Source organism: Emydura macquarii, unplaced genomic scaffold, assembly GCF_026122565.2.
Source record: "Emydura macquarii macquarii isolate MOO-44397 ecotype Brisbane River unplaced genomic scaffold, CSIRO-AGI_Emac_v2 contig_1146, whole genome shotgun sequence".
Classification (NCBI taxonomy): Eukaryota; Metazoa; Chordata; order Testudines; family Chelidae; genus Emydura; species Emydura macquarii.
In genome coordinates this window covers 2,028,808-2,040,139 of record NW_027131283.1, presented here as the reverse complement: position 1 = coordinate 2,040,139, position 11,332 = coordinate 2,028,808, and the positions used below count along the sequence as shown (strand labels likewise).

The window sequence follows — 11,332 nt, the reverse complement described above, 5'->3', positions numbered from 1 at the left end:
ATGGCCCAGAGTAATAGAGCAGCATTGACAGAGCTTACAGAAGAGCAGCAGAAGGTTGCTAATTATAGGGTTCCTGTATTGGGGCCTGGAGTAGTGGATGGGCCACTCACCATTAGGGAAGTGGTTGGACTATTGGACAGAAACACCCTCTCCAGGAAAGAGGAAAACACAGATGATGTCCTAGCTGGAGGGCTGAGTAAAAAAGAGGATGTTGTGATCCTTGGAGCTGACAGAGGAGCTGTAGGCAGGAGCAGAGACAGTGCTACTGTGCAGACCATGGATGTGGGTGTCAGCCTCAAGCTAATCCACTGCATAACCAGGAGATGGTGTCAGTCTGGCAATGAGGGCTGCACCCAGTGACAAGTACTTAACTCACTTAGGCTTCTTTGAAACTCCCATCTATCAGTAATTTAGAAAAAGTCCCATTTAATGTAATGGAATTATTCACATGCGTACAGTTATGCATGTGCATAAATGATGATGGATTAGGGCCTTATTAATTAATTGACAGTGAAATCTGATATATAGATTATTTATTAATTATACTGATTTCTTAAGAGTCCCCAGTCATCACTTTGAGGGTTGATAGGTTCTTGTACCAACATTAAGCCCAATATTATTAAAATTACTATATATTTGGAACCTTGATGTACACAGCTGCAACACTCACATTATAGGAACTCATATATTTACAATAATACATTTAGCAAAGTCACAAATACATCCTATCAGTTAGGAAGATAAAGATCATATAAAATGTACAGCTGAACATCCATATTCTCACACCATCCCTTGCAGAACAACCTGAAATGTAAGCCATTATCTTCATCACCATCACCTTCCTCTTCATCATCAATGTCCATCATTCTGGCACTTCCCAGTGGCTACATTTCTCTCTCCTACTGCCCATAGGCTGGAATGCAACTTTTATAATAGGTTACTGATGCCACTATGCCTAAGGCATATTCAGTAGGGGCTTCTCCCTGTTTCCTTATTTGTATTTCCTCACCTTATTAGTGTTTGGACTGCCCTTCTCCTGTAGGTTAGTATAGCCATGATCTCAGCTTATTATCACATCCGTCAACATGTTGTCATGGCACTCCCGTGGTTAGTCCTGTGTGGATGTTGATTCATGTTTCTGTGGCTGTTAGGTGTCATTATGGTAAATTCTGACAAAATTCCCCCTTGCACATTCCGGTTTCAGTTACCCAAAACTTAGGGGTGACCGTTAGGTCATTTACCTGTGCCAAAGTTTATAGGCCTCGAGCTTTATTCTAACTGCAGAAACTAATACAAGCCTGTAGGTTCCTTGCTATAGTGCTGAATATAATAAAGGCAGAATGTAATGAAGGCAAGGCAGTGAATACAATAAAGGCAAGCAAGCCCTATGGGCTGCAGAAGATAAAAGACACTTTAGGACATAGTCATGGGCCCTGATTCAGCAAAGTGTTTATGCGTGTTTAGGGTATGACTGGGCCCACTGAAATCAATGGGAATATTCATGTGTGTAAAAGCTTACAAGATTGCAGCCTAATTAATTAGTCTGCCTCATTCCACTCTTTGATGGAGTGTCTACTAGCACTGAAGGGGTTAATGGGAGCTGATGCAGTCAGTTAGGACACCTGGGGACAACTACTGGGCTTGTCAGGCTCAATGAAGGATGAGACCCAGCTGAGGAGTCGCTGGGTGGCTAATATAAAGGAAGGGCTTGGGGGCAGAAGGCAAAAAAAAAGAAGCCCAGGGAAAGTGTAGGTCTTTGAAGCTGCTCTTAGAAAGGAAATTCTCTATTAGAGTAGGAGAGAGACTGAGACACCTTGGAGGTGGAGCAAGCCCATGCAGTGAGCCTTAATAAAGGGCAGGAATTGGCTCTCAAGGAAGAAAGCAGTTGGGGGCTTTGCTTCATACACAGAAAGGGGCTGAGGAAAAGGACCTAGTCACAGGCTAAGGTAGGAAGAAGTCCAAGAAAACAGCAAGGGCTTGGAGGGAGCAGACCTTTGCTGTTCACTACAGCATCCCTAACTGGAACCCAGAGTAGACGGAGGACCTGGGGTCACTACCAGCCGCCATGGACAGTGGTGTGCAACCCCCTGTTACAAGGGATAAGGATTATCGGTGAGTCCAGAATTGGGGGGCCTGTGATGGGGTATACAAACCTCACACTGGCAACAAGGGGTGAAGGGGCTGGGCTGGGCTCAGCCAGCTCTGCCACACCTGTAAGGCATGCACAGGCTGGAAAGGCACTTTAAAGGGGAGCAGAACAGCTCAGTTGTGGGCAGACAAGGAAAGAGGACAGACGGTTAACTTTCAGCTCCTGAGGCTGAGTGAAGGCAGGTTCTTTCCAGATGACCACTGCCTGAAGACTCCTTCCTGATTCTCCCTCAGAGGGAGTCATTCCCCTCTATCTCTTAATAATTCCGTTTATTTGCATTAGTTCCTTCTTGCATTTTGTTTATGGACTACCCTGGAAGGGGGGAGATTTGAAGAGACCTGGTCAGGGGCCAAATCACAGGAAGAGGCAGGGTAGAGCTGAATGTGACTTGGCGGAAAGACCAGATCATAAGAAGCAGACCACCAGAGGGCCAGAGCAGCTGTCAACAGGGGGACACCAAAAGTGGAGAACTGGCTATTATGCCTTGACCAGTCAGAGGGGGGATGCACTAGCAGATGAGTTGCTGGTCTATACCTTCTTATCAACAAATGACACACTTTTTTCAGTGGGAGCAGCTCCTTTAAACAAACATAAGGATTTCCAGATCAGCAGTGTCAATTTCATTCAGCAGAAATAACAGAATCCAATTTTTAATTATAATCAGTGGGCTGGATACGAACACAGCAATATGCATTCCCCCAATCTACAACAGAATGCACATTGATGTTAATGGAAGTTTGCAATGAAGATTCAGGGTTGAATAAGACCTTTATGCAGTAACCAGATGTTTAATTATTACCTTTTGTGTTTGGAGCATTCATGGTTTTTAGGTTTTTTAAGGCCAGACGGGACTGTGATGATCTAATTAGATCATCTGCATAACCCAGGCCAGAGAATTTCACCAAGCATCTGCATTAAACCCATAAATCTTGTTTGAGCTATAGCATTCTTTCTGGTTTGACCTAAAATATGAAGGCACACAATTTCTGTAGAATGAAGCGCATAGATTTACAGCTGAGTCTGTAGTGAAAGGGAACAGGGGGTGGGAAACACACACACATAATGGATCAGCTGTGGGTCTGCTGTAGGAAGGCCAAGTGACGGAGAGACCTCACAAAGCAGCTCTGTACCTCTGTCCACTCTGGAGCTAAATGCTGACAGCCATTCCCACAGCAAGATGGACAAGAGGTTTGGTGGGAGAGTGTAGAAAGGAACTGGCTGCTGGTTTAGGGCTGTTTCCCTTCAGTGGTTCAAGGGTGGCTGCTGTGGAATACTTGTGCAGATACTCTGCAGAAGGAAGAGGATCTTCCCTATTTATTCAGGCTTTGCCAAGGGACCAAGATTTAGTCGATGAGAACAAATATCATATTCCTAGACTAAAAGGACTAGGATTTTGCTTTCTCTTTTGGCTTGCCTTTTTGTGCAAAACTGATGGTAATTCATATTGATTACAATCAACAGCCTAGGTTCAGAGTATACCTTGGGAAAATAAAAATCCTTTATTTGTACACAACATCTAGTTACATAACTGCATGTGCTCACTGGGCCTTATTGAAGTACACTTGCTCTCTGGCCTCTGTCTGTCCATTAGAATTAATTCTCAACTTCAGCATGTTCTTCCTGAATACCTTAAATGAACAAAAGGTACCATAGATCATAGCACTCTGACAAGTTGGGCCCATTCAAACATGGGGCTACTGGCTATAAATGAGCATTTAAATGAGTGAATTGCTAACATGTCCACAGAAACCCTTAAGTGATTCCTGGTAATAAGAGTGAAACTATCATTCTAACCTCTTCTCTCTCTTCTTCCCTCCATAGTAATATCTCCTATAAACCAGTAATTCTTGGGCTGATGAGAGAACATGCTCGTTTCAGGTGTCATCCTCAGATTTCCTGGTTTGAAGTGGGAGCACAGAAAGACACCATTCTATCATCCAGGTTGTGGCAGCAGCCTTTTAAATTTTCCCTTCATGTGTCTTATGTATGCTTTTTATGTAATATTCTGTATGCAGCATGGGAAAATTTTGTCCTATGCCTTTTAAAGAAATGTCACAGTGGGTTCAAAGTACTCAGAAAGTGTATGTAGAAAGCATTAACTGTGCTCAGCTTGATACCTTTTCCAGAAGGTTAAGACTCTCTAACTGGAAGCTGAAGCACTGCTATACAATTCAAAAACTAAAAGTAAAGTGTATGTTTTTAACAAGTGAGGATAACCAACCATTGTAATTGTTCATTACATGAGATCTGTAAATAAAGACTGGATGCCTTTCTAAAATATATGCTGTAATTCAGTGATGCCCAACTTTATTACACAAATAATGTGTAATAATAATAAGCAAAATAAACCTAAGCACAATCTTGTGTGGGCCAAGCAGGTTCTACATATGTTAATAAGATATAAAGTCACTTGTATTTAAAGTTCAGCTTGTTTCATATGTATTTAGTGTTATCATGTTTATATCATTTTAGTTTACACAAGTATGTAAACAGACAACACTGTACGTAAAACAACCTAACAAATCAACAGTTAGTATACTGTGAAGCAAGCTGTGGGCCTTATGAAATCCTCTGGTGGGTGATGTACAGCCCACAGACCATAGGTTAGGCACCCCTGCTTTAGCTCAACCACACGTTCATAGATTCAGATATTGAAGATTACAAGGGACCATTAGCTCACTTAGTGTATAACACAGGGTATGGGTTTTCAAGTTATTGGCTTTGATACAGAAAATACTGACTGAGGAATTCTATATCCTGTATGTGGAAGACAAGACTAGATCATAAATGTCCCTTCTGTCCTTGAAATTTATGAACCTATTAAAAAAGAACAAAGAAAACACTACCCAAAGACACACGGGAACTTTTTGTGTTATCCTTGTCGCCTAATCATAATGTGGTGACCTGTCCTAGTTATACTGTGCCCAGTGTAAAGAACTGAAATTCTGTGCAATAGAGAGGGAACCTTTGTCAGAACAGTAGTAACATCAGCATTAAGAAAATCTACTACAGTGAGACCTACTACAGAACTAGTGAACTACTAGCAGTTTAATGGTGTTGCTTCTGGAACTAAAGAGAAGTTAACAGGTCATTGGTTATTTGAACATTAGGACCCTATCATGTGACATCAACTTCAGTGGAAGCTGCACACAACACCTTACAGAACAGAATCCTAATGTTAGTCAGTAGCTCCTTATTCGTTCCTTGCTCACACTTCTTTCTTTAGCGGCTATTTTCTCTTTTTTAGTGTATATTAAAAACTACATACAGTGCTTCTTGAAAACTAGTTCCAATGTGCACACAGCCCAAAAAGGGCTGACATAGAATGTATTTTAATAAAAATTGTGGTCTGTCAATTATAGTGCTAAATATTTAGAGAACAACTGATTTTTGACTCATGTATTTTAATATTACTGAAGAAAATCTTCTAGCCCCCAGCAAATAATGATCTATGTTGGTGCTTCCCTGTTTATTAGGTAAGAAAATTAGATTTAACTCTAGAGGCAGATGCGTTTAGCTATACTCTGCAGAGCTCTTTGAATTTACAATGAGAAGCATACAGTAAGCAAAGGTCATCATTAGTTGGTGCAAAAAGTTGCTGTTGAGTCATATTCTACAAACATTGATTAACCTTTGCCCTTGGAAATATTCAGTATATTTGATCAATCTGGCTTCTCCATTGTAAAAATTCAGATCCAACTTTTGAAGAAGCAGGTTTCTTTTCCATATTACTAATAAAAAATAATCCAACATCCAGGAAAAACTATTCCTCCTCTCTCACACTTGTTGTTCTTCATATTTTGGAAGGTGACTGTATGGTTTAACTTATTGACAATGACTTGTAATGGTAGCCACCCATTAATGTTATGAAACTGATGCAACTCCATTTTGAGAACTTCTTTGAACATACAAGTAATTTGTCTAGTCACGTATCCTTTGCCTCCACAGTAATGTAGGAATGTTAGCATTGCAGTGGGGCACCTGGGGGCTACCTCTTCTGAGTATAAATAAAGGACTTCAATCTCTAATGTTTCTTTCAGCAATCTTACAAGTGCTAAGGGATAGATTGTGTGACTTGACTGCATGCCCACACAGGGGGCAAGGGAAATAAGAGCCCTCCTATTGATACGCCCTTATTAAGCTACCCAGATCCAAGTCCGAACCCAGAGAGTGCCCAATCCAATACCCATTAGTCAATTGAAAGACTCTCAGTGACTTCAGTGGGCATTGGATCAGACCCAGTGCAAGCAGGCACTGTGCCTGCGCATCCTACCCCTCCTCCTGGAGCCTGTAGATTAAACAGAGGGAGGGTCACAGTATTTTCTCCAGCTCCCCACACTTGCTGACCAGTGCAATTGAGCCTACACTGTTGAGTGCTGCAATTTCCTGATTGTATTGGTCGACAGCAGATAATAATCCACCTCCTTCCTTAGGGGAGGAATAGTGACTTAGAGGTATGTATCTGAATGATGGTGCTTCCCAGGGATATTCCTAAGGTGGAGCAATTTTAGCATCACCTATTGCTCAGTTCTTTCTAAAGTCAAAATCTAACCCTACATCAATTTTGGGGGAAATATTGCTTTCAAAACTGTACTTTTTAAAGAAACTGGCTTGAAATATGCGTATTTGTATTCTTTTGTTCTCCAAAGGCACCAAAGGTTGTGCTAACACTTGTTCTCACAAATTACTCTAGGGATCTAGGGAGCGATGACCTGCCAGAGACCATCTCATACCTATAATATCAGATCCTGCAGACCTCTGTCAAAATGTATGCTTATTTTAGTGGCGGTGGAGTAGATAGACTCAGGAGGGTGTGGGAAGAGAATATTACCGTAAAATTGCAGACTGGAGAAATAGCTGTAAAATACACATATAGCCACTGTTTCAGAATAAGGTCCCTAAAATTCCTCTTCATTTTGCATTCTTCCTCCCTATCCCCTTTGTTAAGCAACTCCATATCTTATGTCATGTTTCAGATCATTGAGCATGTGGTAAATTTCTGAATGCAGTGTAGTTCAGGATTGATGAGCTGACACACTTGGTTGCTAGGAAAATAATAACGGAATTAGAGAGGCATAATTATACAAGTAATTCAGAAAGCGTAATTGGTATAAAACCTCCTAGGGGTTCTTACTTTAAAGACTTTCTCAAACAAAGCTGCTTATATAATCCGTAATAAAAGCTTATTGCAAAGATGGGCATTGGTATAAATCCCATACTGAGGTATTTTATCAAGTTCTATGTGGCTATCACCTGAGTTCACTCAATTCATCACCTGTGTCTGTGCTCTTCCAGCTCTTCCCATTGCTTTAGACCAGCCACAGCCAGAATGTTGTAACTTTATGGAATGCCATTCTCTGGTTCATACATTTGTCTGAAAAATGAAGCTGGATTTTGGACCACACCGTCCTTTAATTTCTAAGAACTCTCTCCCCTCCCCTCCCAATGTGATGGGAGGAGGAATCTTCAATACTGTTGGCCAGACCTTTTCTCCCTCCATGAAAGCATTGTAAATCACAAGATCTGTTGTCTATTAGCTGTATGAACCCTCTAACTCTCGGTATAAACCCTGTTCTCCTTCAGGCACAATATCAGTGAGCCAGGTCAGAACCAGCACCCCTTGCTGGAAAGCACTAAGCATACATGTATAAAGCAGATACAAGGTGTGACATTTCTGGGTTAACCCTTGAGGGATAAACAGGCTTAGGTTTAACTGATTAGACAGTAACAACTTCTGCTTAATGTAAGAGTATTTTACTAGTTTCATTACTGGGGAATTTATTTTGCCTCTCTGTAGAATGACACTGAAATGAATCTCTTGTTCATATTTTGTTTTTTGCTTCTGTAAAGGGCAAGTGTTTTCCCCAGAACGCTGTATTTTCTCTCCAAAGCTCTGCTGCTCTGACAATCTATAGATTAAATCCTTTCCTTTTAGTAGATCATTCAATTATGGCATTGTACACTTGCTGGGTTAAAAGTAAGTAAGGGAAGGAAAAAGTTGTGGTCCAGTGATTGGAAAACAGCCAGCAGACCCAGGAAGTCCTGAGTTCTAATCTTGGTTCTGATACTACTAAGAGGCCTCCGATCGAAGTTAAAGGGACAATTTTCAAAAGGGTGGAAGTCTGTGGCTCCCTCTCTGCAGGTGCAGTTTTGCCAGCTCAGAAGTCCGGAGGAAGAAACCTAAGGAGTGGTCAAAGTGGGAGGGAAGACTTGAGTTGAACTCTTTATTTTGTTAATCTGAGTTAGTAAAACCAAATCTCAGAAATGGAGTGAGTTTTGACTCTGCACTGTGCATGGACTGTTTGAGAGCAGGTTCAGAAAGGTACTTGCTCACTAGGTGCATCATATACTGTGGGGAGGAGGGGACAGTTCTGACCAGTTGTAGTTTCTCGCAGGTAGTATCCACAGCAGCATAGCTGCCATTTGGATTCTCTTAACAGGAAGAAATCAAAGTGGCATTTGTAGAGCTTTCAATGGATGATCAGTTATAAAGAACACTGTTTTCTTTGACAGAAGGGAATTATCCAGATGGTGGTTTTAGAAGAGTAAAAAAAGCTTTTAAATTTGGCATCATAGAGAACATTAATTGAACATGAGTTTTTGCTCTAATCATACGTATGAAGATGTCTTTTTATTTTTTTTAGAACAAAAGTAATAGAATGGCCTGCAGGCCCAATGCCCTCTCTTATTAAAACCAAAACCATAACTCTGTTCAACAGAGCTGATCATGTGTGAAAAGACAGTTTGGAATGCAGAGGGATGTTAGAAACCAAATTGCTTTTGACATTGACAATATTATTAAAGGTCCCTCTAATATTGCAGTTAATGTTATAATCATTCCAGTTCCACACATTTAAATACTTTTTTAAAAAAAAGGAAAGCACAGGGTTGTTCTTTGATTTGCTTTATAGAGTTTCACTTTGTTTTACTCTCTGGCATCCAAAGTAACAGTCTGCATGGATCTGGAATAATGCCCAAATAAGATTTATATTTAAGTCTGTGTTTGCTGAAATGTGAGGAGTTCTCTAATGCCCTGAGCTGAAAGACAGATTCATTTGAATAAAAATGCTTGGGATGCCAACCCATAATTTTTTACAAAATTTCTGCCCTGATTATTGTGAAATCATTGTAGGCATCTTTAATATATCTATTTTTACCAGTTAATTACCACTCATTTGGAAGTGCACTTAAAATAGACTGAATTTACAAAAGATGTTGTACATCTAGTTGAATAACTTAAGGAATGTTCCTGTTTGTTCAGTTTAATTCCAGGTACTTGATGTGCACTCCTATGCGTTGTCCTTTGTCTGGGTATAAATTATTGATCCCATTACAACTGGTTGCAGACTTAATCACTCTGCTACTAGAGCTCTTAGGAAGAAAACAACTATGTTTACATGCTTGGATAACATACAAGATCTGCTTTTATTGATTTGTTTTTATCTGGTAAATTGCTAATTGTTATCAGAGATATTCTATAGTGTAAATGCTCTGAAATGATGCTATAGTGGTGTCAAATCCATATTTTGACTTAATAATATTGCATCTGAAGGGAATTTCCCTTCTGAATTTAGTTTAGTGGTATTGGATGGCTCAAGGGATTAGTAATGGTTGTCATGTAACCTAAGTCGCTGGCTCAAAGGTGGCCCAAGTCACATGGCCACCAAATTATCAGCCATCAGCTATTTTTGGCTTTGTACAAAGAAAATTGTTCTATCTGTGGTACTTGTATGGCCCTTCTTATTGTAGTATCTGAGCAACTCACAATCTTTAATGTAGTTATCTTCACAAAACACTTCAGCTGAGGGTTGTACTGTTATCCCTATTCAAATGAGGAGCTGAGGCACAGAGAGGTTAAGTGACTTATCATAAGTTATACAGGAAACTTATGGCAAGCCACGAACTTGAATCCAGTTCTTCTAAATTCTAGGTGTAGTGCCCTAACCAATTGACAACCTATCCTCCTCCATTCTCTCTGAATGGAGATAAATGTCTGCATGAAACTACCACCATTTGAAGTGGCAATAATTAACACCACTTTTGGGAAGGCAAGAGCATAATCGAAAAGTGATATCTTATGCCCCATTAGGCCCAGAAAACCTGTTGTGCCTCACTGGAAAGCTAGGAATCAGCTATTTCAGTGCAAGTTGTAGGTGCCTACTACTTCTAAAAATCAAGCCTGTTAGGTTATATATACACACTCTGCAGCTGGGGATGTGACTTGCAGCTCAAATAGACATACTTGTACTAGCTTTAATCTAGCTAACTCATTAAAAATAACAGTAAGGACATGGTGCTTTGGGCTAGAAATGTGAGCATGTACCCAAAGGGCCAGGTGGACTTGTACAGACTGCACTGAAGCCCACACCAGTGTCCTCATGGCAGTTCTTAACAAGCTAGCTAGACTACAGTTAGCATAGTTATGTCTACATAAGCTGCAAATTATACCTCAGGCTGTGGTGTAAATGTAGCCCTATTTAGATATTTAAATCCATATTTAAATGCTTAACTTGGGACATGCAAGTTTTTGAAAATTTTGGCCTTCTCTCTTAAAAGAGAGCAATCCATTCTCCTGAAAAGAAATAATTCTTCCCAATGTGAAGACTTACTTTGTATTTAGAAACTTCTTGAAGTACATCAAGCCTGCATCAATTGAAAGACTATTAATGTGTCAGTGGTGAAATCCATTCACTGCTGAAAATGTCTGTGCGTCATTTCACTAAGCAGAAGTAAAAGGTCTTTGTAAGACTTGCCTGTTATATTGAGTAGTACTTATATGCAATAACAAGGGAAGAAGGTGTAATGTAGCATCCTTGTGGCCAAGATGGAGTCTCCTCTGTGGAGGTCAGGGTCTGCTCAAGAAAAGACGCACGCAGGAAAGCAGCAGGGAAACTCCCTTTCATCCCAAGCGCACCTGTTCTCAACCCCCAGAGTTACCACACACACTCATACCCCAGAACAATTCAACAAATACGCAAGAGGGAAATATTTATTTACAGAGGGATGAACGGAGATAAACGGGGGAGAAGATGGGGGAATGATAAAACAGGGGTACATCCAACACAAGGAGCCACAGGCTCAGTACTACCACAGTATGAAAGGATAGATGGTGAGCACTGTCTAGACTCAGGGTTCAGGCATGCTGGGCAGTTCCAGTTTAGCAGGAAGTCTTGGGTGCTCCTT

The 11,332-nt window shown here is 40.6% G+C and overlaps 1 long non-coding RNA gene across 1 annotated transcript; it reads left to right on the top strand.

Moving 5' to 3' along the window:
* Positions 1 to 1,734: 1,734 nt before the first annotated feature.
* Positions 1,735 to 4,083, top strand: LOC137152180 (uncharacterized). The gene is made up of 2 exons (XR_010919463.1): positions 1,735 to 2,112; positions 3,971 to 4,083. It is a non-coding gene; the product is annotated as an uncharacterized lncRNA (long non-coding RNA).
* Positions 4,084 to 11,332: the final 7,249 nt, after the last annotated feature.